Source organism: Manis javanica, chromosome 9 (genome assembly GCF_040802235.1).
Source record: "Manis javanica isolate MJ-LG chromosome 9, MJ_LKY, whole genome shotgun sequence".
Taxonomy (NCBI): domain Eukaryota; kingdom Metazoa; phylum Chordata; class Mammalia; order Pholidota; family Manidae; genus Manis; species Manis javanica.
Genome location: NC_133164.1, coordinates 3078282 through 3104580, shown reverse-complemented (window position 1 = coordinate 3104580; position 26299 = coordinate 3078282). Strand labels below are relative to the sequence as shown.

Sequence of the window (26299 nt, the reverse complement as noted above, 5' to 3'; positions counted from 1 at the left end):
ACTTTAAACATATGTTGAGCTTTACTTAGTAACTCTGTGGATAACATGGTATGTGTTAATTAATTAAAATAATATGTGTTAATAAATTGAAATAATGCTGAACCATATGCTGTCATGGCAGGATTAATCCAAGGAGGTTACATGTTCATGTTGTTGGAAGGAGGACGGAAATACGGAAAGACGACAGGTGAGGAAAGATTCTGTAGTTTCAGATTTGATTTGAAGTTTTCAGAATAAAACATTAGAAACAATTCCCAGTTCTATCCACTGAAAAAGCCTAGAAATAATCCACCCTATAGCAATGCAAACACCTAGCACACAGGTCTTAGTTTCTACGTGGTAATTTCACCTCTGGGCCAGAGATGATCTGCAAGGAGCCTGGAACATCCTGTGAGACCAGAAAGCAAGGAAAAACCATGTCAACACGGAACAGGGCTCCCACTGACCACAGCTGGGGCACTTATAGCAAACTTTTGAGAGAGACACTACACGAAATTAGACAGTTTACCTTTCAAAAAAATAGAGGAAAAAATTTAAACCTGAGAAAGGAAACTAACCAAACTAAACAACAAAGAGGTGGAGCATCAAACAGCAACAATAGCCAGAGAGCACAGTGTACGAAAAGCATGGGCTAAGAATAGCAGAATGTTCCAGACACATATAAAATCACACTAAATGTGAATAGGTTATATTCATTTAGAAAACTATGGTGAAATTCAAAATATAAAAAGAAGAAAGTAAAGAAGGAAAGGGAGAAGAAATGGAATCCAGTCAGCTGAGCTGGTATCAGATAAATTGTGTTTCCACATGTAAGTGTTCGAATGTGAAAAATTCTCTCAACTGTTGTGATCCTCCATATGTGTAAAATAAAAGAGGGGTGATGTTTATACCTACTGCGCCCAGTTACAGTAAATGAAAGGCTACATGTGCAAGTGGCTTGTGAACCCTGCAAACACTAGTTATCATTTTACTAGAGTTACTGCTTTGTAAACTATCTGTAGCTCCTTAAGTAGCAAAAGAATACTTAGCTTTACTTTTCTTAGGTGATTGCAGACAGCCCTGAGGTAAAGAAAGGAAAAGAGTCAAGTTGTGTCCCAGTTGTTCTATATTATTATGAGAAAGATAAAACTGGGCCGGTCACCACATGCAGCACAGAGGAGTCTGACGTCCTTCCATCCCCAAAGGGCATTGCACTGGAACTCCAGGGATCCACGTTCTAGTCCCACTTCCGTAGGCAGCTTGCCCTTTTTTGAAGGGTGTGTATGTGTGCTGGGGACAGGGAAGTGACAGGATGTATAGCAAATTCCTATATAACTCTAAAATGTTATGGTTCTCATCATTATAAGATAATTGCAAAAATCGGATAGAATAGCCAAAAGATTGTTTTATAGCAACCAAAAATGATGGTAGACCCCAAAGGAGAAGGTATGTCTCTAGTCAGAGAAAATGAAATTCATTTGAGGTAACAGTCGGTTTCAAGAATACATACATTAAAAAGTTTACAAATCTAACAACCATAGAAAAATGACTTCAAGGATTAACTGTGCTAGAAACATGAGCACATTGTCTTCAATGTGCTGCTGGCCCTCATCCCCAAGATATGCCATTTATTTTTGAATGATGAAAATTAAAATGATTTGGAGTTGGATATGAAGCCCTCCCTTCCTGATGTGACAGCGTGAGGCAGTATGAGGCCTTGCCTCAGGCAAGCCCGAGGAAAAAGACAGAGAGACACAGGAATTCAGGGTGCCAGGGCTTAGCAAACTCAGAATAGGATCTTTTTAGAACTGCAAGTAAGGTTTAAAAGATGACATAATAGGAAAGCACATCTAACCTGCTGGCCACGTGGAGATCCTAGGAGGAAATGGGAAGGCTCCGACATGCACGCTAGGCTCAGGAGGGCCACTCTTGTGACGGCGCCCAACGCCTCGGATCTGAACCTGTGGGACGACTGCAAAGTGCCATGTGAAGAATCAGTGTGCCAGACGACTGCACAACGTCTGGAAGGGATGGAAAAGGGCCCAAGCTGCAGTCGCATCCCACTTTTTTGATACAGAGAGTATTACTAAAATGAAAACTGAACTAGACAGAATCGTTCCCTCTGATTAGCCTCAGGGGGATAAAAAACAGAGTAAATGAGTTCCTAAGTCATAATTCCAAAGAGAATACCTTAGTTCCTTGATACAGCTGACCCACTGATATTTTGAGCATGCACTAAGTAGTAAGCTCACAGTGGCCCCAGGGTTTACAAAAACAACAAAATCCAGAGCTCCAGATCTTGAGTGTATAACAATCTGGCTGGTCCAGTGAAAGAACAGCAGCAATCGTGTTTCAAGTGTCAGGATCTAGCCATGATTTCAAAACATGGAGGAGAGAAGGGTTCTTCCTCGATTTGCCACATGCATTCAAAACTTGGAAGAAGCAGAACAAATGAAGACTGATGAGGAAGCTTAATATAAATATCTTTGTAGAATGCCTGCAAAAATTCTTAAATTTTGTATGCTAGCTGCAGAAGGTAATGCCCCTTTGAATGAACAGCTGAAGAAATGTAGTGACAGCTGAGGAAGGGGTGAATTGCTTGACCCCGTCTCTGTCTTTAATGTTACCTTTGCTAGTTCCTGTTCGCCCTTTGCCCAGGGTGCTGTGTCGCGGTGACCAGAGCTGGCTTGGAGAGGCTGAGAGTTTGGGGACCAAGGTGTTCTCTTTTTGACCAGATGCAAACCTGAGGCCAGCTTAGGATGGGACAGGCATTTCAACCCAATGCTTCAGAGTAGAGAGGTACAGATTTATTCCCTTCAGGGGATCAAACCAGCCCCAGGGGAACCAAGTCACTTTATGTCCCTGTGCATACAGTGCAGGGTGACGAAAAGGCGTGCACCTTAATTTAAATCAGTCATGGGTCACCACCAGACTGTTTCCATGAGGTCATTTCTTGTTCATCATCCACAAAGATGTTTGCCCACAGCAGTGGTAAAAAAGCACAAAGGACAGAAAGCCCTCAAAAGGAGAAAATAAAACCCAGCCATGCCAAGCCACATAGTTTCCATGTCACAATCCCACAGCCTCACATTCCGTTCTTGTCGATGAGGAAACAATATAATGTGCAGCCCTGTCACCATGGCTATTAATAACTTGGATGGCTTCCAGACCCACACTGTACAGGGAGTATTCTGCCGTTGGTAATCACATCAATGGTTCAATGTTTTCTTTCTGAGCCTCTGTGTCCCCCGCCTGCCACGTGTGAAGGTTCTAATTTTCCAGTCGCACCTAAGCCCTGATTAGTGATGATAAGACAGTAAGTGGGACTGAGTTTTTTTTAAGAGACTTAGAAAACCACACAGAACTCTGAGTTCCAAAACATTCTATTAGCACTTTACAGTCTTATTTTAGAAAACCAATGGGAAAAATGTAGAACGGAGTGGGCTGGGAAGAGTTTTCATCAAACTACAGTTGTAATTCTATGTAGGAGATTTGTATTTAAACCCCCAAACGGCAAGCATGATTTAGAAAGCCTTGGCTTCGCTGTTTACAGCAAACCTCAATTAAATACAAACAAGTAAATGGAACAAAAAAAAGAAAAGAAGAAAAGACCCCCTTCCAGAATGTTCTGGGGTCCTTACCCAGAAGAATGACCTCGGAGGACAAAGCAAGAGATCTGTGCAGCCGGACATCTGCCTCTGGCCCCTTCCTTCCTATTTTCTTCAATCCCTGGTCCATCAGTAAGATTTGCCTACTCTGGTCTGTCTTTTGAGTTTCAGCTTTTCAGGAAACAGACGCCACCCCAGCTTATCTGACGCCCAGCCCCTATCACTGCAGGCGTTATTAGCTGGTACAGGAGAAGGGGACTCTTTCTGCAGTGCGAGTCCCTGGGCTTTTTCCTCCAGTGTCCTGGGTCTGCGTTTTCCTCAGGGCCTGAGATTCTAGGAGGCTGGGAGGGGCAGCGTGAGGGGGGCAGGCGACCCCACACTAACTCTTTCCCCTGCTCCCTTCTGTTTTCGCTTCTGTAAAAGGTATAAGCAGCCACCATGTAAAACAACGTCAGAAAAGCAAAAAGAATTCACCGGTCAGGAGCAATGAGAAAATCGGTTACAGCCTCAAAGCAGTTACGACAAAGCGAACACGGAGTAGAGTGCTGGCGGTGAACGGGAACTCGTCTGGTTCCGAGGGCCCAACTCTGAGCTGAGGGGAAACGTGCAAAGTCTCCGAGAGACCCAAGGGTGCTGGGGAGATTGACTAGGTGACTCTACTGCCAGTAAGCAGGTGGCGTCCGGTGAAAAGCCTGCGGACGGGTCAGGCTAAGGGGGGCACCCGCCCTGTCTCCGGGAAAGCCGATCCTGCGGGAAGCAGTTCTCGTAGGTGAGGCCTGGTTTCACCCGTGTGCCCTCGCCAGGCTGCAGCCTCTACTCGGTCGGCTCCTCCTCCTTTCCTTCTTTGTCGGGTCCAGAGAAGGGCCGAGCGGGTGTCATCCGCCAGCTTTTCCCCTCTGCCTCTTGTTCTTTTCCTCTTCCATCTTTGCTCTTATTTGCTCTTTCGGATCAGCTTAAGCAGCAACTTCTCTGGGAAGTTTTCCCACATGTGCCCTCCTCACCCACTTCTGGACCAAGGGCAACACCCCCAAAATATACACCCACTGTCTCACTTAGCTGTTAGGGCGCAGTCTTTCCATCGGTGTAGAAGTCCAGGTCTATAGGAGCAGGGTGCTGCGGGGATGGTTGCTGATACGTTATGATGGAGAGGATGTGTTTTAAATGAGTACAAATTTATTAATACATCATTTGGTACCTAACAGGACTTCTGTTTCTGTCCAAGATGGAGTGACAAGATCTGGATTTACCTACAACAACCAAAAATGGGCAAAATTAATGAAGCAATGGTTTTCAGGACACAGATACCAGGCAGTGGAGGACAGTTGTCCCTGAGAGATTGGGAACAATGACAGAAGCTCTGAAGCTGCCTGTCCTGCTGCCCTGAGAGAGTTCCTGAGCCACAGCCAAGGACCAGGGGGCCGAGGTGGATCTGGGCAGATTCTCTGAGCGGAGCACCCCAGGATGAGAGGCGACAGTGCTGGCACTCACAAAGACCCAGGAATAATGCCTGTGCCCATCAGCTACACTAGAGACCTCTTGCTCCTCAGGGCTTTGGGTCGAGCACATAGAAAACTCTTGCCTAAGGACAAGGGACTAATTTGGCTGAATGAAGACTACTGCAATCCTGTCTAACAAATCATAAAGGGAGGGCTCAGTGTTTCCTAGGTAATTCAACTTTTTCCCAGGACTAAGCTAAAGGACATACCTATGAGTGCACAAATTTGTAGTACATAGCAAGGTAAAATTCACCATATCTGGCATGCATCAAAAATTACCAGGGAAGAAAATACAATCCATAAAGAGGAGAAAAATCAGTTGACTAAAACTGACTCAGAAATGACACAGATGTAAACATCACCAGACAACAAGGACATTCATTTAGTTATTATGCCTGTATTATATGTATCAAAAAGTTATGTAGATGTAAGTAAAATATAAACAAGAATCAAATATAAATTTTAAAGAAGGAAACTATGATGTGTGGAATGAAAAATACACTGAATGGAATAAATGGCAGATTAGACATTTAGAAGAAAGGTTAGTGAATTTTAAAACCTTGAGATAAAAACCTTCAAAAATGAAACACAGAAAAGATATATATACACACACACACACACACACACACATATGAAAACATCCCTGAACTGTCAGAAAACTTCAAGCAGTCTAAGATATTTGTAATCAGACTCACTGAAGAAGTGGAGAAAGAAGAAAAAAATTGAAGATGTAGTAGCTGACAATTCTTCAAATCTGGTGAAAATAGGAAATCCACAGATATGAGAAACTCAAAATACTCAAAGGACAGGAAATATGATGAAAACACAGTATTGTACAAAAACAGTGTCTTTAATTTTTTTTCAAAAGTGTAATAGCAACTGGAGAAAAAAAGATAGATTACTGACGCAGTCTAGTCGCGCCTAGTCGAGCAGGTCCTGAAGTGCAGAAGGGGGGCGAAGAAAAGAAAGAAAGACAGAAAGAACTGGGAGGGCTGACGCTCCCATGAGTCGCCAACAAAACTTTAATGAAGGTCCAGGGTTTATATAATGCAGTGGGGTTACATGATTCCAGGACACAGCTTTATCCAATAGACAATCAAGCACAGTGTTGACGTCAGCGGTAGCCGGGCAAAGGTAGGCTCAGCAGGGTTCCAGTTAGTTGCTCATGGAATGCGTAAACAGAATGTTCTTTGTTCTCCATTCCCGCCACATCGGCAAGTGGGGGAAGGGCATAGCCGGAAGCAGGGGTGGTGTTTCCACACATCTTCAAGGTCTCCCTATTTTCAGAGTGAGGAGTCTTGGCTCATCTTCGAGGACAAGATATGTTTCTGTGGACAGATAACTTCCAAGGACTGCACAGGTTGTTCTCAAGCTTGTGCTTTCCCATGCTGCGTTCAGACACGGGGGAAGGTGCTTTCCCATTCTGCCTACAAACATGTGAGAAGACAAAGGCGGTCCCCAACAGATTACCCAGAGGGGAACGAAGGTAAGGATGATAGAGTACTTACCAGAAACAGTGCAAGTGACAAAACAGCTGGGCAAGGTCTTCAAAGCACTGAGAGAAAAAAAAACTGCCAATCTAGAATTCAATCAGTAACAAAACATCTTTCAGAACTGAAGCCAAAATGAAGATTTTTTTTCAGTCATATAGAAGCTGAAAGAATTTGTCACTAGTAGCCCCTTTCAACAAGAAATGTTGAGGGAGGCTGTCAAGCAGAAGGAAAATGACACCAGATTGACATGTGGCTCTACATAAGGAAACAAAGAGTGCCAGAAATGACAACTACATGGGTAAATATAGAATATATTTTTATTATTTTAAAAATATCCTTACAAGAAAAGTGAATATTTAAACAAAAGTATTAGCAATATATGGTGGAGTTACAATATTTGTGTAAGTATAATATATGACAATAATGGCACAAATGTTGGGAGGGGAAAAATGGAAGTATACCATTGTGAGATTCTTATACTATGTGTAAAGAGGCATAATATCACAGACATTTTAGTATGATGAGGTTAAATGTGTACTACACACCCTAAAAAAGCCACTAAAATAACAAATTGGATATAAATGTTGTAGCTGATAAGCCAATGTAAGAGATGAAGTGGAATCATAAAAAATGCTCAATTCAAAAGAAATCAGAGAGAAAGGAAAAATGGACAAAAAGAGACAGAAAACAAAGAGCAGGATTGTTAGCTTAAATCTAACCATGTCAATAATCATACTAAATGTAAATGCAGTAAATACCTTCATTAAAAGATAGATTGTCAGATTAGATAAAATCAGACCCAATTCTATGCTGCATTAACAAATCCAGTTTAAATAGAGACACAAAAAAATGTGGTAGCCACAGTATGCTAAAACTAATAAAAATAAAACTAGGGAAATTGCATTAGTATCAGACAAAGTAGATTTCAAAACCAAAAAATACCACAGTTAAAGTCATTTCATTAAGGCCCACTTCATTAGAGCACATAATAATACTAAAGGTTTATGCACAACAAAAGAGATTATACATACACAAGAGGTGCAAATCGCATATTGATAAAGGAGGTGCATCCAAAATGTATAAGAAACTCTTAAACTCCGTAATCAAAAACCAAATAACTTATTTTAAAAATGGGGAAAGAAAGATTTAGACACTTTAACAAAGACAATATATGGATGGCAAATAAACTCAAACCCTCAACATGATTAGCCATTTGGAAAAGGTAAATTAAAGCTGCTAAATGATGCTACTAATACTTTAATGGCTAAAATTACTAAGATTGATAATATCAAGTATTAATGGAAATGTGGAGAACTGAATTTTCCTATGCTGCTGTTGGGGGTGTAAAATAGTAAAACCACTTTGGAAAATAATTTGGAAGTTTCTGAAAAATGGGAACATGCATTTATCATATGCTCCAACCACTTCAGTTCCCTATATTTTCCCAAGAAATATGAAAGCAGATGTCCATACAGACACCTGTACAGGAATGTTCATGGAAGCTGTATTTGTAGCAGGCCCAGATTGGACAGGTAAATGGATAAACAAATGCCACTATATCCATACAACGGAGTAGTACTCAACATAAAAGGGAATGAAGCACTGATAAACACTACCCATGAATGATTCTCAGAGTAATTATGCTGAAGGAAGACACACACAGAGTACAAAATGTAGCATCCTATTTATATACATTAGAAAGTGCCCACTAATGTACGGTGACACAAAGCAATCAGTGGTTGCCTGAGGATGGGGGCAGCAGAATCACAGTGGAATGTGAGGAGACCTCAGGGACCGATGGGTGTGCTTATTATTTTGATTGTTTTGATAGTTTCACAAGCATATACAAATGTCAAAAATAATCAGATTGTACACTTGTAAATATATGCAACGTATTACATGTCAACTACACTTAAGTAAGGCTGTTTTAAAAAGAAAGGAGAAGCATTAATTTTAAGGCTATCAAAGATGTCCTTCCTGGTGGAGCGGTGGAGAGCTCAGCTCCAGCAGTGTCATAGCGAATATTCGTCCTTACACGTCTGTCATCTCACTAGTGCTCCTTGGAGAAGTGACTGTCACGTGACAATTGCTCAATTAATTATTCTAACTGACTCACTGACCAAATCAACCAATGCTTAGTCTCTGGCTGATATGCAAGGTCATGAGACAGCACCAGCCAGCCAGTGAATGTAGCCTTGTTCCACACCTGGAGATTCAATGAGTCAACGTTTGATTGAGGAAGCAGAGTCACTGGGGTGCAATAAACCCCTAAATGTAACAAAGGGTTGGGTTTAGGTATTCAACCTCAGGCAACTGGGGGAGCTGGGGAAACGTTCAATGGGAAACCATCTCCCCAAGTTTTGGGGCTGCCGCGTGAAGTCAGCAGAGTAGACAGTCGGGACCGAAGATGGGACCAGCTGGAACCAGCCAGGGTGAGAGGACACCCCTGGGTGTGCAAGGATCTTCCATGCCTTACCACCTCTGAGCCTCCACTGTTAAGAATGTGGGTGTCCTTCAGGAGAAACTGACCGCTTTGGCATGCCGAAGAAAGGAAGGAGATAAAGGGCATCGTGATCACACATACACTTTGGTGTCACTTGCAAAGTTTTAAAATAATGCTTTTCATCAATTACAGTTTCTGTCTCATTACTGCCCAACACAGGTCTCTTACTCCACTACTTTCTCATCACTCTTTTTTCTCAACTCCATCAAAACTTAACTCTAGTACTCCTTGAGCATGTAAGGGTCCAGGAAAAGTGTAATAGGATTTTGCAGATTTTTACCTTACTATGTGGTGATACAGTTGTGTGATGTCAGAACTGTCTTTTTGTTTCAGGTGTTTATTGAGAAGGTGAAAGCTCAGTAGACACTTTTTGTCTGAAGGATTGTCTGACAGCTCTGAAAAGTCTAGTGGGTTTACAGAGCAACCTCTTTTCCTACTGATATTTGAGCAGCTGCCAGATTTAGTATGACTTTCCTACCTGTGGAGCTAATGGGATTTACTCAAAGGAATAGAGGGAGTTTTCTAGATCAATATTGCTAAGTGTTCATTACCAAGAATCCTCTGACCACCATCGGCAAGTCTGAATCATTCATTGAGGAAACTAATTGGTTTCTTCCAAGTTCCTTGAATTAATACTGGCATTATATTCCAAGTGAAACTCTCACCTTAATAGCTCATAAGGGCATTTTATGAGGTTATTATAAGACATTGAATAAGTATAACACATTAGAGGTCATTTAAATGAGCGGGAGGTCACATGAAAAGCCTGTCAGTCAGAACGACCAGGTCATGGGGGATTTACTTCTAGGACAACAGGTTTTAAAAAACCCATATTGAAAATATAATGGAAATCCAGTTGGAAAGAATCACATCATTTTAAAAAAATTCAGCCTGTATCTCTACAATATATGAAAGCTTATTTAAAAGAAAGCATGAAATCATTATCACATCTAAAAATGAGTAACCCTCATTTTTAATATCATCAAATAGCCAGTAGTGTATACATTCATCTAATTGTCTCATAAATGCCACATATTTTTTAGTGTTTAAAAAATCAGAGTCCAAATAAAGTCCCCAATTGCAATAGCTGATGTGTCACTTAAGTATTTTATGGCATATTGGTTCCCCTCCCATCTTAGGTTTTCCTTGTAAACTGTATTTTCAAGAAACCAGGTCATATGCCTTCACATGTTCCCAGTCAGGAGCATGACCTGTTTATTAAATGGGAAACCCGGAGAAGAATCAATGTGGGTGCCCTCTGTTGAGTTTCTAGAGCCAGTTCTATGTGAATTCAGAAACAGTAAAATAATAGGATTTTTTTTTATTGTCAATGAACGGATATTTCTCGCAACATTCTTGCCACCTTGATGGACAATATCAATTCTTTTGTTTTCCTTTGGTTTTGTGGCCCATGAAGAAAATAGATCTGTCTGTTTTCTCTTTAGAGTTATTGCCAAGGAGTGTCATGCTAAATTTGAATAAGGAATTGTGGCAAACATACTGTTGTGGTTTCACCAAGTTGCATTTCATTTTCCCTCTCTTGGCACACACAAAAAAAACTGCATTAACCAGTCTCCGTACAGTGAGAGGCCATGTGACCAGATCCCAGCCCAGGGGATGTGGGCATAGCACACTTTGAAGCCTGACTACAAGAATCATCTCCATTTCCCTGTGTTCTTACCCACACGTGCAACACAGCAGAATCCTGAGTCCCTCGTACACACCTGAAGACATCTGCCTGAACCCACATCAGCCTGGGACGTAACTGAGACACAAAACTTTGTGTCACACCAACTGAGACTTTATCTGTTGCCATAATGTTGTCTAGCCTCATCTATCTTATCCAACACTAGAATGTGGGGACTGAAATGTAAGTTCAGTAGATGGTTTGCAGTCTGGCTTAGAATATCACAAAACCGTATTTGAGTAAGACTCCCCACTTACAGATTTTGAAATTGAATAGTACATGATGCCACAGGATTATATATATTTCTGAGAAAACATTAAAAAAATTTCAGTCATACTTACTTTAAAATCTCCATATTTATTTGAAATCAATATGTTAGAAAGGAATAAAATGGGTCTTGGAAATGGGGTCACCACTCGTTTGGTTGATATCAAATCAGCATAGAAAAAAATTTAAATATTTGATTTGAATGCAATTATTTTTAATTATTGAGGGGCATTTTCAGCCAAATAATGTACTACATTGAAATAACTAAAACCAACTTTTTATTATACAAGTTCTTCCAAAAATTAGAAAGAACTCATATAACCTGTTTTGATGGAGTTTGAGAGGCAGTAATAGCAAGACTCACGTGGCCCAGGGCCATCTGTCATCTCTGAGCGGATTCTTGGGGAATTTGGAGTGCTGAGGACACCCCTTAAAAATCAATTCTTATGCTTACCAGGATCTGTCCCCATAGGCCACACTACATTTAACTAAAACCTGTTTCCATTCTATGTTGTCGTTCGTGAAGTGGACAAGCAATAGAGACTGAGAAGAACATGCATTTTAGCCAAACAATACCTTTAGAATCAGAGAAGGTGAGCAGTGGAAGATCATAAAGATGACATCACCTAATTCCTTTATTATACAGATGAGGAAACTATGCCACAAAAACACCTAAGAGGTGTGTACAATGACAGAACACAGGCAGCTCTGGACACGGAGAGTTCTCACCCCAATTTTCTAACTCATGGTTCTGAACCCTTTTTGTCTCCTGTTAAATGGAAAGTCATTGAAATAACATTTTGCATATGCTAAATAAAATGATTATTACAAACCTTATTTAAATATTCATGGGACTTAGAATAAGCATTCCTGTCACTAACAGACATGGGAAACCATCTTATTAAAAATGCAGAATAACCCGATGAGACAAATGCATGTTAAGTAAGGTACTGGATACCCTAAAAGGGAAGTGGATACCAATGAATTAAAATGTAAGCAATCCAAGGCCTGACACTGGAGTTACCCAGACTTTCCTGTCTGTTCCCACACAGGTAAATGATTAAATTATTAAAATAGAGAATGGGTTTTAAAGAGTTCACTCAGATCTCATCTCTACTGCTTTCCACCTTTCTGACTTTGGATAAACTACTTAAATGATATGAACTCAGTTTCCTCAGTTAAGAGATGGGATGATGATGCCCCCATGCAGAATTCTTGGGGCTGCTACCAAGTCCTCACCTGCAAGGGCACTGGGGCCAGTCGAGTTCTTGCTGTGCTGCTGGATGAGAAGTTCCCAGGGGGTCATGCTGCTCAAGGTCTTGGAGAATTTCATTTTAAGATCTAGGAACTCTATGTAATTTCATCTCCAGTTTCAACTTTAAATTTTGAGCATCCTGTCAAACAAACCCATAATCATCTGTTTATCAAACCACTAAGGTAAATATTTTTTCTAGTGAAATCAACACTGCATATTTTCTAGAAATGTAAGTAGACAAAACCCTATCCTGCTTTCATTGGAACTTAATTGCCACAACTACTCCAAGACTCCATTTGGGGCTTAATTGCTTCAAGGTACCAGGAAACATATAGAAGTGTATCTGTTTAGGCTTTTTGCAGAAGGAAATACAGCCTGTCACCAAGTGCATCTATTGGTGTGGAGTGTGGTTATACACTAGGGAAACAAGACATTTAAAGACATCACTTAAAATTGTGTGGCATGAGTGTCCCCCTAGTATGAAGAAATGTGAGACAAATATAACACAGAATTCAAAAACCAGTAGAAACCACCACTTTCATTGTGGTGAGACATCTGTGCTGGATAAGCACACAGGCAAAAGAATTTGGAGATGATGCTATAAACTTATTCTTTGCTGATCTTTGATCATTTAATCCTTACTTTCATTTTCTAGTGACAAGCATATATATATTTTTACATGGAAGTAAAAATATGAAGTCACAAAACACTATTTCATCCCCATTAAAATAAACACTGTGTGCACAGGGCAAAAATACATAACACTTTACAGCATTTTAAAGTGCTAATGCCTATAAATATGATATTCATTTCTCCTTTGAAAATAATACAAGTTTAATTTTGTTATGCAGAATTTAGGTAAGCAATCATATGTGCTACTCAGAAGAATATAGAAAATAGTGTGTTAGAATCACACATATAACAGAAGCAGTAGTTAAAAATATTACTATTAGATTACTTTAAAATAAGTTTTGCCTAAATATTTTGAAATTGTGAATGGCAAGATAGATCTGGACAGAAAACTGCTTCAATGAAAATTTAGTTTTCTCAGGGTGTTTTTTGTTTGTTTCTGTTTTTGTTTCCATTTTTGTTGCTGCATGTGTGTGTGTGTGTGTGTGTGTGTGTGTGTCGAAGGTGGGGAGGAGGGATACGTGTTTCCTTAGGACCCCTGAGTCTGACCGATATTTGAGTACACCCAGGAAAACTGAGAAAAATCAAAATGTGTCCCACCATTTGACTTGACAGGTCAGCCTCTAAAACAAAACTATGGAATTACATCAAAGAGCACTTTAGAGATTCCTGTGTTAAGAGAAGAAAATGTGTGTCCATTCCTATGTACCATGGCAGGCCGTGAATGGTGTAAGGAAGCTATTACCACCACGACAGAGGCATGTCATTCCAGGCACCAGACTCCCTGAAAAGAAAGTGAATGCCAGAATTCAAAATGCAAGCCACCCGAAGCCTGGCGCTGGAGTCACCAGACTGTCCTGCCTGCTTCCACGCAGATGAGAATCCTGCTGTCTAGTGACTCTGAACGTCCACATGGCACGTCACCCCATGGCAGGGCATGTGAGCACAAATAGTTCACATTGCTCAGAGGGAAGAAATCAGAAGCACGTCGTGCAATCTGACTCTTTGGAATGTCAGTGTGACGCATGACTCACCTGACAGGCTTTGCCTTCGTCCATTTAAAGACATCACTCAAAGAAACTGTGCACACATCACTGCCCAAAAAGGAGACTTTTCTCTTTCAAAATGAAAAGTACTCCTCAGGCAGTTTCTCAGCAGCAGGTGTCATGACATCAGTGATAATCTACCATGTGTTCAGCCCCCTTGGGTTGTGAAGGATACACTCTAGGAAACTGCAGATCTGGAAAGGATGTGGTACAGAGAATCAGACATCACTGATTCTAGATTGCGACCAACTGCTTCCCATAGGTGACCTTGAGCAAGTACCTTAATCTTGCCAAGCTGTCATTTCTTTCTTTGTTAAGGAGTTCCTGAATTTCTATCACCAGAGAGTTTGTGAAAAACCAAAGGACATTATGTACATAACAGCATTATTTTTTAAAGCCTAATGTATATAGACATTATAATAATTGTTATAATATTTTTACTATTGTAAAAGCTGAAGCCCCTGAAAAACAAGCTTTTCATTGAAGACATAGGAGTGCATGAAACTGTCCAAGGGAACTGGTAATGTCAGTCAGAAAGACGCAAAAGAAATAAAGGCCATGCGGAAGACTAACACAAAGGAGTGAGTCCTACCCAAGAGCCCGCTGAGGAGTGTAAGAGGCGTGGAAGAAGGAATGGCTAATGAGGCACGTGTGGTGGTACAGAGGGGCATTCACAGGGATCGTGCAGCACACCGGCAAGTAGGAAGATCACGACTAAACTGACATCTCTACACTTGATAATAATACTAGATAGGAAGGCCCAGCTCGGGTTGGCTGATTTTTCTCCTGGCTGTGGGCCACACGTCCTGCTTCTCTGCGTGTCTAGCAATTTTAACAGGAAGTCTTGACATCATCCATACTGTTTAGTGTCTGAATTACTGCCTTCCTTTCTAGAACCCTGGGCTTTGTTCTGGAAGGGTATATACATTTATTTGAGCATTGGCTCGAGCCTTAAAATTACCTGTCAGGGTGTTTTTATGTTTTCTTGGAGTGGGTTTAGGGTAATTTTCTTTGGGGTCAGCCTAGCCTTTCTCTTAAGGCATGGCCTTTCCAGAGCCTCTAACATTGCCTGGACTTCAACAAGATCTTTCCGCGGAGGCGAGGTGGAACTCAGACATCTCCCAGCTCTGCATGAACGTCAGTAGTTTTTCAGTTTGGAGTTCCCTGACAGTTATTTTTTGTTAATAGATGATCTTGATCCTACTACTAGTCCAGACTATGTGAGACGAAGCCTTAAGGAAAACAAAGTCGATTCCAGAGCTCTTTTTCCACACAGCTTCTTGCTTTCCAGGACTTTTTCCTACAAATTCTAAATGTGCATTTCCTGTGACATTGCCTTTGAAGCAGCATCTGGGCCCCCCTGCACTCTGATCCCTATCCCTTCATCTCAGTGAGGTCCATGCTCTGCTTGGACCCCCCTCCTGGGCCCTGATCCAGAAGAATCATCCCAACAGAGAGCCAAGACATCAGGGATCATCTCGCTAGTGTCTTTCTGGTCGTGGGTTAAGTTCTCATGCAGTCTGTTGTCTGATATCTGCAAAATGTATATTTTGTACTGTTTTCCTAGCTGTTTGTGGCTAGAAGGCTAGTCCAGTACCAATTACTACATTTTGACCTGTTTCCAAGGTCCATGAGGGATCTTAGGAAAAGCATTTTCAGTAACAGAAGAGGAAGCCGAAATGAACTTTTAGTGTATCTGTGCGTACACGGAGGGAATAAATGAGGCAGCACATATAAGTGGGTCTTTAACAAAGGAGAAGTGTAAATGGACTCCTGGCTTGAAAAGATATCTTAATCCTACTTATTACCATTTGGTTATTTGTAACAAGTTAGACAGCTTCTCTTAGAGTTAATGTCTGTAAATACTAGAATGGGTCTTGGCTCATGACTGCTAATACAGTCTTCTGAGTACAGAGCACTGGAAGATTCAAGGTCAAAAATACTTACCGTAATTGTAATAAAAGTCTTGTGTATTTTCTCTTTAATGACCTTCTCCCTACTCAGATTAACTCTGTGTATGTAGGAACGATGTCCACTTCGCTACACTCTTGTATCTCCACCAATTGTTCCAGTGCCCATGACACTGGCCCTTAACTGGGCTCAAAGCCCCTTGCCGGGTGAGTGAGTGAGCTGACGAGACCTGCGGAGCTGAGCCTGTCACCTGAGGCCCCGACCCCACCTCCGGGTGGATAGAGTCATGGCGGCGTTCAACCTCAGGACGTCCAGTCCACGCCCACCGGACAGCTGGAGAACTGGCTGGCGTGGGGAGAACTCACGGTTCTCACCACCAAAGTGTTCATTGTGCCCAGAAGGTAAGAAAAAAAACTCAGGAGTATTTTTCTCCACAATAACTCTTGAAAATACGACCTGTGGAGAGGCAGGAAGACTGCATAGAAGGGCCACACATGAGAGCTGCTCTTCCTTCCGTACACCTTGTTTTGTGTACTTGACGCAGTAGCCACATGAAAATGGGATGTAATCTTGAGCAAAATTAATGTTAGCAAGGCCACTCTTAAAAATCAAGAGTGAAATGTAAACAAAAAACCTACCTACTTATGAAGTTGATGGTATATCCACACAGAGAGGAAAAATCCCAAGTAACTTTAAAGAATATTAATTGGTTTTACCTCCCTAGGGGGTTAGACATGAAAACAGCACTGGAGAAAAATACTGCGGTCTTTTCAGTGATCACGTTGTTAGTAATAATATTGAGATGGCCATTCTGAGACTATGCTAATATGTTGTGTGTGTCAAACTAATCATGAGATAAATCAATGTCATTAGAACTAGAATTTTCAACTTGGAAGAAAGATGTGGGAGTAGGGTTGATGTAAGAATCTGTAGTCCAGAGTTTAATTTTAAATTAGCAATAAATATGAATTCACAGTGCATTTCACCTGTGTGTGTGCATGTGTGTGTGTGTGTGTGTGTGTGCCTGTTTGCATGTGTGTTTTTAGCTCTTTCTTCTGAAGAAGTCTGGAAACAGTGGCTAACCCAGTAACATTAGCACCCCTAGCACCCAGACTATTGTCTCTAAATACTATTTCCCAAAGGAACCAGGATTCCTGGAGGAGATGACTGCTTCCATCTTGAGGAAGAAAATGTTCTAGGTAAGCCTGAAATATCCGGTCATTCCAGAAAGCAAGAAGCTAGCAAAGACCACTGCACTCATGACCGAAGACTTCAGAAACCACCTTCAAGAGACTTCCACTAATGACGACAAGTAAACAAGGACTATAAAAATCTCAACACAAATAACCCAGTTCCTTTGACAAATAAAATGCAAGGAAAAAAGTGGCTGTATTAAGAGACTTTACTAGGTCAGCCAACTGCCGTGGGTGGACTTTTACAGAAATCCTGAACCAGACAAATGGTAAGACAGGAAAAGAGAATCAGGAAAATTTAGCATTGACTGGATTTTTAATAATAGGAATTACTGTTAATTTTTGAGTGTGATAAAGTATTAAGATTCCATTTTGAAAGAGTCCTTATCTTTCAGAGCTGCTTATTTATGGAAGAAATGATATGCTGTATAGGGTTTTCTTCAAAATAATCAGGGAGAATGGGTGAAAGGTAGGATTATAGATGAAATAAGACTATCCTCAGGTTAATTTTTGAAGCTGGATGAATAGTAGATGAAATTATTATATTAACCTCTCTCTCTCTCTCTCTCTCTCTCTCTCTCTCTCTCTCTCTCTCTCTCTCCTTCTTAGAGTTTTGATGTTTCCAAACTAAATTTTTAAAGTAATGTCTTCAAAAGTGTCTCACTGTTGGTATTAGTCTAAACAAAAGAAGTTTTGAGATCTGTAGAAATATAATAGATCTCTTGATAGCAGAAAGATACTCAAAAGTTAGCGTTCTCTGAGTTCCAGAAGGAGGGAAGGAAAGGAGAGAGGTCCCGGAGGGAGGAAAAACCAGTCAATATGCAGACCTTCCCAGTGTTTGAATAGAGTTTAAAAAAGTCATAAAAACAAAAAGCCTAGATCACGCAAAACTGCTACAAGGTAAGGTCAATTTTAAGGCATTTTTACTTATATTGTAGATAAGATGCCTTTAGAGGTATATCCAAGAAATCGTTTGTGGAAGGAAGTATAGCCACTGAAGAATTTTCCATAAGCTCTTTGCTGTTGGCAGCTACAGCTAGAAACTGGCAGGCCCGCCTCCCCACGGGGCCGCGGTCTCGGGGTGGGCAGCTCCTGTCTGAGTGCCTTCAGGTGGGAGTGGCTCCTGTGTGCCTGTCAACAGTGGTGACTTCGGCCAGCACACCACGGGATGAGTTCACATCAGAAACACTCAGGATGGGCATATTTGTCTTCACATTTCCCAGTGTCAGGCAGTACTATCGTCTAACAAAGTGCCTCAATACTGTCGTATTCTAACAAACTCAAGACACCCTCTGATGGCAGCTGGGGGTCCTGGGTGGTCTCCCCCCCCCCCCCCCCACTGTAGCACTCCCAGAACACTGGTACCTGGCACGGTCTCGTAGCGGTGTTGCTTAGTCTGTAAACTTGCCAAACAGTATCACCTCCGGGCTTCACTTTCCTAGTATGTAAAATAACAGGTTGGCCGTGAATTTGCAATCTCTGTGAGTCTCTTTATTGAAATTATCACTGACTTTCTTCCCACTCTTTTTCTTTTCTTGTCTTGTTTTTCTTTTAAATTTGGAGAAAACACACTTCTCTGTAAAATTTAAACCTTGGGGCTTGTTTTTGAGTTTGACATATTAAACAAAGTAACAGTTTTCAACCGGTCAATCACATCCTCTAGCTCCCATGGGACTGTGGGTTGGGCGCATGAGAAAGTCTGTCAGCTTTGTGGGGATGTCTTCCAGGTAGGTAAGCCACCTGTTCTGAAGATAGCCATTGAAGAAAGACTATTTTCTTGCGGCATAAATACAGGCCTGAAGACTAAGTGCGAGCTATCAAACACATACCTCCTAAATGCAATTCCAAACGAGTGACACGCCACCATCGTTCATATTAATGTCTATTAGTGCAATGATATTGTTTGAAATAATCGACCAATTCATCAAAAGGAACAGCAGACTTTGGAGGGGGTAAGAGGGTGCTTTTTCAGTCCTAATGAAAGAAATAACATTTCTGTTTACCATTTTTCAGCTTTAAATAGTCAATGAATGTTGGTTATGATTCGCAAATTTTGAGATGCAGTTCACTTGTTAGGATATACAATTTTTTTGTTGTTGTTGTTGATCACCTCTAATTGTAAATTTGTTTTCCATTTAATTCATTTCTACTGTATATTTTCTTTTTCTTTACACTTAATTCCTTGTTTTTACAACGTCTTGAGATGGATGCTCAGCTCATTAATTTAAATCTTTGTTAAACTGTGGTAAATCACATATGACATAAAGTGTACCATCTTAACCATTTTTAACCATACAGTTGAGGAATGCTAAATACATGCACGTTATTGCACTACCATCACCACCATAGGATATACAATTTTTATGATTTTTGGAAGGGGTTTTTCTTCCATAAGCATGCAGCTTTGATAATTATCAGGAGAGCTATTCATTATGTCTCAGAAGTTAAATTCGTGATGAATGGAATGCCTCTTATTGGTTGCAATTTTCTCAATGTAAAGAATACCCATTATATTGATAATCAATTCAAATACACTAATAATAATTGTAAAGCTTTCTGGTGCTGTAGGCTGACAGTAAACCTGAAAGTGTACAACAGTATGATCACTATATTGAAATTGTTTTCATTCTTGAAGCTGACACAACAAAAACCAGAAATATCTTAGTGTTTCCAGCGACCCTCTGCACATAGTGCTGACTGATGAGTGCTGACAGGATCAGATACAGCCACCTGCCGTCGTCTCTGCAGGCACTCTGCCCTCTGCCACCCAGAAGCCCAGCTGGAATCTGGAATCCAAGGAATGCACCTGCGTCATCAGAGAGCTCTCCCTTTACCAAAGGGTCCACCCTGGGATTCCATTCTAGTGACTTTACAGGAGGCGTCTAATTACTCATTAGTTAGTTCCCATAATCTGCTGAAGAACTTGCTTACTTGTTAACAGAGAGGGTGCAGAGTTGAGCCTTCGGAGTCTGTCAACTGAACATCAAAAATAAGGTAAACATGTCTGAAGTGATCACGGTGTTCATGGTGTTCCCAAACATTTGAGCTGGAGGGAATCAAGAGCTCATCAAGCCCTTCTGATTTTCCAAAAGAGCATGCAGGAAAGGTCACCCCAAAGTCCCTCTGGGAAATATGCCTGCCTATGACTCCCCTCGAAGCTCCCAGCACCAGCTTGTCTTTAGTTGGTGCTGAATGAATGCTTGCTGAATTGAATGGACATTCCATTCATCACAAATTTAACTTCTGAGATATAATGAATGAGACATAATTGAATTGGATTTACATCCTTTTCCATCAGATTCCTAGTTCTCAAAATCAGAGACCTGTTTGATCTCAGAATCCTTCAGCCGTGCACTGTGATGAAGATGTTTCCCAGAGTGCTGTGGGAAAGGGTGTCCCCGGCCATAGCAGAGCCATTAAACCCACTGAAGGACTGTCAACCAAGGAAACCAATGCATGTGCAGGTAACCTTGTCCGTGACTGTCGCAGCACCCGGAGAGCTCAGAGCTCCGCAGCTGCGCTTCCCAGGTGAGAAAACGCCAGGGGGCTGGCGTGCGCTCCATGACCCTGCAGGGTACACTTGAGCGGGGTGTGCCCAGTGCTTCCTGTGAATGACTCTGCTTTCATGAAGCCGGATTTGTGCATGGGGTCTAATAGCCATTCAGTTAGGTATATTCCAAAACAAAACATATTTTAGTACTTTTCCAGACTGTGCAATTTAAAAATCCTCATTGCTGCCAGGCGGCATATGTCGAATAGCAGTTTACTATGTGGCAATAAGACCCCACTGCATTTCCTAATTTTCTAGGAAAAGGATGGAAGAATGTTGCCTAGGGAACAGTAAAAGAGGAGAAGGAAATTAGGACTTAGGAGTTCTGTTCTGGTTGAGATGCTAATTCTCCTGTGACCTCAGTGAGTCCTATAAATTGTTACTTATCTGCAAAGTGAAGATAATGGACTGGCCCTCCCCCCACAGGAGAGTGTGGACATTAATTAGGCAGCTCATTTGAGATTCATGGCTCTGCGATCCCACAGGACCAGAGATGGGAGAACAAAGGAGGGTCTCGCACTTCCTTTTACCAACCAGACCTGGGACCACACGATAGACACTCCCAGGAATCCATTTGGAAGCACACCCGTGTTTGTTAATTAACTGGTATTAGGAAGTCGTCACGGCTACCAGGGGCAAAGGGGGAGATGGGACTTGCTGCGCCAATCGAGGGCTCCTTTGTTCTGAGGGAGGATTGGGCCTGGAGTCATCATACCTAACTTGATGGTGCTTCTGGGTCTTTCCAATCTCTCCTAGGAACCCAGAACAGGGGGTGTAGAGCAGGAACACATTTCTGTTCAATGAAAAAGGAAATCTTCTAATTCTCACTGTCAGAAACAAAACTCTTCTTGAAAACACACATGGGCAGAGAACCAGTTAACAAGTGCCGCTCCAATGACTCGGGAAGAGCTCCGTCCGGGCTCAGATGGGGCCCCGCGTGGGCCTCCCGTGCGCTCACGCACCCACCCTCACCATGAGGAGTCTAGCAAGGAAGCAGAGCACCCCTCAGGGAGGATCCCGGGGGATTCCTCAGCCTCCCCAGAAGGAGCCCCGGGAAGTCCACGGGGCAGAACGACACGGACCTCCCGGAATTCCCAGCCCCTGCTCGGCTTGGCAGGAGGCACCCGGATGAACCCAGACCAGACGGGGAAGTGATGGACGGACAGCGATCACCGAGGGGGGCGCCTTCTGCAGTGGATTCTGAGGACCCACCCGGGGGCAGCTGGGCACCAAGCCTCCTTCAGCACCAGGGCTGCTTCTCCGTGACTTGGACTCCTCATGAAGGCTCCCACATGTGTAAAGGTTGCGTTAAACAAATGTCTGCTTGTCTTCTGTCCATCTGTCTTTGCCAGTTTAATTTTCAGACCCTAAGAGGCCCGAGGGAAACAGTTTCTTCTACACCCACCACCCGTCGCATGAAATAGGGTTTGTATGAGTCACTGCCTCTCTAATCTCATGGGCTCCACATTTTTCTCAAAATTGGAAGCTCAGGGCCCCCCAGACAGCATCCTTCTAGTTGGCACCGTGAGCGCAGGCTGCCTGCCTCCACCTGCCCCGCTGGACCTCCTGGAACTCTTGGATCACACTGCATAGCCGTCGGTTAACAGTTGCCTATCTTCCTAGCCACAGGCACAGCTTACAATGGTCTGTAGCTTGTCTGTCTTGCAAATAAGCTGTGTCCCCATCATCTGGAACCGATCATAGAGCACAGCGACACCACCACGGCCACAAACATTTCCATGGTGCCCACCACAGCCCCCAAATGGACAAGTGCTTTGCAAATGCTAACTAATTTGATCCTCACAGTCATCTGCTGACATTATTGCCCCACCGACAGATGAGGGAACTGACTGAGTCACAGCAGGGGAAAGCATTTGCCTGCATACACAGGCTAGTGTGTGACGGTGTTGAGATTCACACACGTGATGTCTGGGTCCAGAGTCCTGCTTTTAGCTGACAGATGCTATGTCATAGGTGCTTGATAATTGCTTGTTGAATGAATGATTCAGTGAATGAAAGCTGTTTCCATCAATGGTAGGTTCCTGATGGAGTGGAAACACACAACACACTCAACCCCGTGCCCCTTAGACCCACGCAGGTAAGGGACCTGTGATCAGATGCAGTGCCCTCGACTGACCAATTCCACAGGCCCTGGTTCTTTTGTACTCGGAGGACGCTGCCACCACTGAGAAAACTCTTCAATCTCCATTCTGTAAATCAAGGAAAATTTGAGAAAAGCAAAAATATTGCCCATGAATAAGGATTTTTCACCTCAAGAGGGGCTCAGGCATGAGACTTAGAGAAACAAAACAGGACCTGTCCAGCCTTAGGGTCAAAGCGGCCTGGGTGCCAGTGCCCAGAACTCCCTGAGCGCCCCTGCAAAAGCTGCGAGTCATGTGTATGCCAACATTTTCATCTGTAAACGTGTGATAACAGTACCTCTTCCTTAATGTTGCTGTACCTCAAACACACTGCGTGTCCACAGACGTTAATCGTAATCACCAACCGTCATGGAGGGCTCTCTGCTGCTCTGATCAGAAGATAGTGAAAGGTCTGAACGTGAGTCAAGTCGTTGGACTAAATAATGTCTCAGGACCTTTTAACCCCAAGATTGTATGATTATTTTTACCTATACCACCATCATATAGTAATTCCACAACCATTTGCCAAGTGTCTAGGATGAAAAGGATGACTTATAATGACAGATCTCAGTTGAATTTCCTCTTTGGTTTTTATTTGGATGGCAGGAAAACACCATGGGTGTTCCCAGGAGAGAGGGAAGGCTCTGTCCATTGTACAGGACAGAAGTAAGACAGAGGGACATTCAGAAACACAGGGACAACTGGTGCAGTGAAGGGCAATCTGAGACAGGAAAGGCCTCCCCACGGTGTAACAGTGACGGCTCAGCCACGACCGTTCAGAAGGGAGACAGACCTGATGTTCCAAAGGATGCGCTTTGCAGAATATGTAATGAAAACCTTTCAGAGCTTCCTTCTTTCCCGGGGATGAGAGTGAGTGGCATAGGATGGGCATAGGATAAGGTGGTTCACCCAGCCAGGGCTGCACCCCAGAAAGGAAACCCCAAGATGGAAGAAAGCTGGATTTAGAGAACTCCCCAACCACAGGCGGCACAAACTAGCCCTCCTCGGAAGGTTGCCTGAAAAAACTATAGGACAGCCACTTAAATTTGAATTTCAGATACCTAAATAATTTTTCCAGTATAAGTATGTCCCAAGTATTGCATGTATAGACTTATACTAAAAGCATATTTCTTGTGTATCTGAAATTCAAATTAAACTAAACAGCCTGTGTCTGTATTTGCTAAATCTGGTTTGCCCACCGTCCGTAAAGTGAAAGCAAGAAACGGTGGATCGCAGGATGGTAGGTATATTAGGTAGGATTATCCAGGGACACAGGAGCAACAAGATGCCTGTATGCTGATTTATTATTATTAATCTTGAGAGACTGAGAGATTGAGAGATTGTGGAAGCTGGCATATCCAAAATCTGCGGAGTGAGTTGGGAGGCTGGAGACCCAGGGAATCGCTGATTTTACAATTAGAGTCTAAAAGCTGTCTGCTGGCAGAATTCCCTCCTCCTCCATAGACATCAGTCTTTTCTCCATGAAGACCGTCAGCTGATTAGATGAGGCCCACCAACAGTATGCTTTATTCAAAGTCTACAGGTTTAAACGGGAATCTCATCGAAGAAAACACCTTCACAGAAACATCTGAAACAACGTTTGACCAAAGATCTGTTCACTGTGGTCTAGCTAAGCTGACACATAAAATTAACTATCACATCAGGAAAGGCAGCTGGCTGGGGCATGGCGCTTGAAAATCTGGTGACTTTGAAACAACTAACAACACACTGCTGGGACTCTTATCCCAGATGTGTTGAATACCAACATATATTCTACAACAATAAGAAGTGTTCTGGGCATATGCTTTGCTAACAAAGAAATCGTTTTTTAAAGAACTGGTCACCTAGACATGTGTTTTGTTTTGCTTTTTTTGTTCCTTCTTTTTTTTTTTTCTTAGCAACATTGATCCTGGGATGAAAGGAAGCGAAGGTTACTATTTGTTTTATCTCCTGCTCACAACACAACAGCTGTTGGGGAAAGAGTTTGAAACCACTGAGCTTTCTGAAGCCAGTTGGAATTTGAAGTCCAGCAGATCACAGCAGACAAAACAAGTCGTCGTAGCCAGCTTCGCCCGCTTGGCCGCAGAGGAACTTGGCCGGCCTCCGGCTGCAGGGCCCGAGTTAGCGGGATGGCTCCCGGCCCCTGAGGCTCCTGTTGGGAGGCGGGGCCGTGCGGAGTGCTACCCAGCTCCATGTGGACTTTCACGGACGGTTCTGCTACAGAGATCACTTGTTGAAAGCATCCACATTATTATTATTATTCTGAAGGTTTGAAATCTGAGGACACTCTCTATGCGGAGGAGAGGCTTCCTACAGATCCTCCGTCACCCCTGGATGGAGAATGGGGTGGAGGGAGCCCCGCGTTCAGTCCTCCTGCAGGCGACCCCCGTCCTCCGCCTACACGCGCTGGGCGCCCTGCCCCTGGGGGACCCCCTAGGAATCTGCCTGCCGTGAACCAAATCCATGCTGGCAGTCAGGATCAGAAACTCAGGCAGAAGGCCCTTTGCCCCCCAACTCTCCTCTGTGAGAACTTAGGGGCGTGAGCAGCAGGCAGAGAACTGCCACGCCCCAGGGATGGTTTCACTCACCGTCTTTGTAGACTGAGCAATCGGTTTTCCCTACAGCTTCCAGAGGGAGGCCCCGGGGCCACGTTTCCCTGAGTCACTCAAGGGAGATGAGATACTTGAGCTCTAATCCCACGTAGCGCTAAGAAAACACACCATGTGATGTGAGCGCTTCTTCCCAAACAACCCGCTTGAAATTTCCCCAGTCAGATCTTGTTTCTTGTCTTATTTAATCAGAAAGAATTCACACAATGACTGTCCCACTCTATCCCCCACTCACAGGCCCTGTAAGAATAACAGTGAGCCTGGGAGGATGCGCTTTATTCTTACCTATCCATTAGCCAGTATTCTCATATGCCAGAGGCAGCTTAAGACATGTGCAGACATTAACGCATTCACTCCTTGCAACCGCCCTGTGAGGCAGACACTACAGATGGCATCTGGCTTCAGAGCTCATTATGATTTACATGTGAAACCCCTTTTTTTTGATATTTCTAAATAATAATGAACATACAAAAAATCCTATGAAACTTTTAAGAAGCATTTCCACAAGACTCACCTTATTTCTCATTCATTGCTGCCTGTGAGAGGTGCTTTTCTTCCCATCACCGCCATCTGCATTGGAAGGGTGAGGACGTCAACCGGGTGGGGTTGGGGAATTAGCCTGGCCTCACCGGGGTTTGCAGGTCCGCTGTTTGCCGGGGACCAGGGACTCTGTCTGCCTGGGTTCTGGTGTCCCGCCTGCAGTCATCTACGGCAGTCAGACGCCAGTTCCCCGCTGCGCATCAAAGTCCTCCCACGTGTGACCAAGCCAGGAAGTTCTTTATCTTCACAAACCCTGCCTCCAGGTCTCCCTGTGGGTCGGTGATGACCACCCGTCTTCAGGTCTCCCACTTTCAGGACCTAAGGAGCATCTTTAATAGTCTTTCTCCTTCCTCCTCTCACATCCAACAGGTGCTCCGTGTGTCCTCTGAGA

The 26299-nt window shown here is 42.9% G+C and overlaps 1 long non-coding RNA gene across 2 annotated transcripts; it reads right to left on the bottom strand.

Moving 5' to 3' along the window:
* Positions 1-3344: 3344 nt before the first annotated feature.
* On the bottom strand, positions 3345-6698 carry LOC140843483 (uncharacterized). 2 transcript variants are annotated; one of them, XR_012121309.1, is made up of 3 exons: positions 5990-6698; positions 5779-5837; positions 3345-4834 (listed from the first exon to the last, which is right to left on the bottom strand). It is a non-coding gene; the product is annotated as an uncharacterized lncRNA (long non-coding RNA). The 2 variants fall into 2 exon arrangements; XR_012121310.1 differs by lacking the exon at positions 5779-5837.
* Positions 6699-26299: the final 19601 nt, after the last annotated feature.